This window comes from Anneissia japonica, unplaced genomic scaffold (assembly GCF_011630105.1).
Source record: "Anneissia japonica isolate Jap-2015-1 unplaced genomic scaffold, ASM1163010v1 scaffold1203_len951721_cov167, whole genome shotgun sequence".
Taxonomy (NCBI): domain Eukaryota; kingdom Metazoa; phylum Echinodermata; class Crinoidea; order Comatulida; family Comatulidae; genus Anneissia; species Anneissia japonica.
The window spans coordinates 921,565-925,156 of NW_022722325.1; positions in this window are offsets into that span (position 1 = coordinate 921,565).

Sequence of the window (3,592 nt, forward strand, 5' to 3'; positions counted from 1 at the left end):
GATTACGTCATTCTTTTGGCATCCTGGTGCCTGACTTCAGTGTTTTACAAGTCGCTTATTCCGTCTATCTCTAAATTAACTTTCTCGTTGGTGGCGCTGTCCAGAATGAGAAAAATAATTAAAAAAAATAAGAGACTTGTGGCAAGTCTAGTCGTAGCTGAGAAATCGTTGTAAAATGAAATGAAGTGTGATGCATAGCATTGCAAACACAATATAAACAAATATATAGATAAATACTAATAACTAATACTTATTTTTTAGGCAGTTTCAGCTTGAGTGTTCATATATGCTTTTATTATTTTCTTTATAAAATGTATAGCGTAAAGCAAAAGGCCAGTAGCTCTGAATAAAGACAGACACATTGTCTACAATTGGATCTATTTAATCATCATTAAGAATACTAATAAATCTAACGTCTTTCATTAATTTTTACACGTTGACGCTGAGAGTTAATGGTATCTCTTACTTTTACCTCCATTTACCACTACATTTACTCAATTTTACAATATATTGATTTGTGACTATATTTAGGCACCTTTTAGAGCTTAAAAGCTCTAAATTATTTGTTTTGAATTTTATATCCGATTTATTTAACTAAAGATTATCGCATAAAATATCTGATTATTTTTAATGACACTTAAGATTTTAAAAATTTTACAAGGAAAAAAAATCTTTTAAGTAAAAATAATATCCTCTTATGAGAAACCTGTGCAGGACGTTGCTTTTGAACGGAAATGGGTTCAACGGGACACCAGGACGTACGGACGAACAACGTACGAACAACTTCGAAAGACCTCTTTAGGAAATCTGACACCACCACTGATCATAGCTGGAGCTTATCCTCAGTTTCAGGTAGTGTGAAGCGGATGAGAGTGTGAACCGAGTGTTCCACCATACGCTGGTCCACCGCAGACTACTCCCAGAAATTCACTGGCATGGTAGGCCTACCAATTTACAACTGGGAAGACTGAATAGCCTATGCACAGCGAAGGATTGAAACCCCGACCTATTGGCTGAGGTAGATGGACATTCTATCTAGGAAGAGGTTATTCGCACGGTACCGTGCGAATTAGGAATAAGAACTTATTCGTACGGTATGACAGCCGTTACGTCATGAAACCTTAAATGCTGATTGGCTAGGTCTACCGTGCGAATAAGACTGATAAGAGCTAATTCACACGGTACCGTGCGAATTGTCGAAACAAATTTATTCGCACGGTAGAATGTTGGATAGATATACTGTATGATAATTATTTCACGGCATACCGTATGAGTTGGGCACAGCACAGACAGTCGATTCGATCATGGAGTTATAACTCCATGATTCGATAAACCTAACTGAAGTACAATAGGTCCTGGCTTAGCATTGTGTCTGCAGACTTTTTACACTTCTTTAAGCTATCCTTGAGAAATTGGCATGAAAAAAAGCGTTTGTGGAGTATATGTACTGGTGGTATTATAGTCCCATATCATAGGGCCTAGTAGTGATGTTGATTTTTGTTTCATTAAAAAATATTAAATGGGGAAACAAAAGAAAATTAATTACTTAGCACCAACCATGATGGGAATTGGAACAGAGGAGGATGAGTGGATGCCAAACTGATGCAAAATTACTCGATTTTATGTGCAGTTTTAATAGGGTTTTAATTTTGTGGGCTGCAGTCGTGCTGCAATTAGCCCATCTGTAGACTCGCACATCTCTAAAAGTCTCTCCTAATCCCTCTCTACCATAATAAATCTGGATCCGCCACCGAATATATGTACTGGAAAATAAGATTGATGTACATTCTTCACTGCCTTTTTTACCTTTTCCAATGTGTTGGAGTGTTTTCGATGCTGATTGGCTACGTCTACCGTGCGAATAATGTATTATTTACTATTTGCACGGTAGACAATGTTTGTATGATATCTGAAAAGGTATTTCGGTTCGATTAGGTATTCCGTAACAAATTAAGTAAGTTTCTCTTAAAATATTTAGGTCTTTTGAGACGATAACGTGTTAAATATTGTTAATTTACGATGTACCGTGCTAATTGGGAATAAGAACTTATTGGCAGGGCTAGATTAGACGTCATGAAACGTCAAATGCTGATTGGCTAGGTCTACCGTGCGAATAAGACTCATAAGAGCTTATTCGCACGGTATACCGTGCGAATAACCACTTTCTTCTATCTATGAAAGTCCTTCCATGGACCCCCTATTTCGAATTCCTGGATCCGCCACTGGTAGCATGAGGTAATATAAAGTCATAACCTCAGCCCATCTCTCAGGCCCTGGAAAGAACTCAGCTCCCAGCCCATCTTTCCTTTGGCGTTTAAACCATGGGACTATGTTTTGATGTAGGCCTAGGTAATTTAATGCATATTAAAATATATTCGACTTTCCGATCCTAAAACTGAGTGTAAACTGTTCTAAAATATCACGTAATGATTAAAAACAATTGAAATGACAGAAGAAAATTTAACACATCAATCAATCAAACAATTAATCAAGAGGTATTTAAAAATACAATTTTTAACAGCGTAAGAAACAGATTTCTTTACGCAATAATGCATTGTTAAAATGCACATTATGAGATTACTCAAATTATTTGAATTTATATAGTAGGCCATCTTGGCGTGCCATAGAAAATTTTGAAAAACATGATTGTGTTCTGTGAACTTATTGGAATTTCCGATGTAAAAGACAATGCAAAGGAACTGTTCTGAATTCAGTTAGGCCTATGTCATGGTTTTCTGAAGTGATAATAATAATAATAATAATAATAATAATAATAATAATAATAATATAAATAACATTAAAAATATTATTAATAAAAATAATAATAATTATGATTATCATTATAATTATTAAAATTATTAATATTATTATAATAATGATGATAATAATAATGATAATAATGGTTTGCATGGCGAAATAATAACATATATGTTGAAGCTTGCGGTACAGCACGTAGGTAGTTCTGAAAAGAACTGTTGTAGTTGAGAAAGTCCCGACGTTTCGATTGAGTTGCTTCAATCGTCTTCAGGAGAATAATACCTGCAGAAACTCCAAACAGAGAAATATATGTTTGGGTAGAGAGGCTGGGTGGTGATTGGATGAATAATAATAATAATATTAATAACAATAATAATCATAATAATAATATTAATAACAATAATAATAATATTATTATTAATAATGGTCAATCGTGACGTCATCACTGTAACTCCCAATGTTATTTTCCTATTCACCAGCGTCCACTAATTTTTCAATTAGTGGACGCTTGGCTTGATTTTTTTAGGTTCGTTTGCAAAAAAAAATTCCTCATTTTTTTCGTCAACGCGAATACATCGCGCACCGCGATAAAAATTGAATTGTAATTGAAAATTACTTTCGTAGAACGAGCTTAATTAGAACCCGAAGAAAGTTACTTCAAATTCAATATTAAGTATGAACAATTAAGGAATTCATTAAATCAATGGATCCTCATAAACATAACAAACTTAAAGTTTAATAGGAATATTCTAGACTTATTTTAAAGACTCAATGAATAAATTTAGATGTAGGCTTACGGCCAGGCAGGAGGCTGCCCGTGCCTCCTCCTCCTACT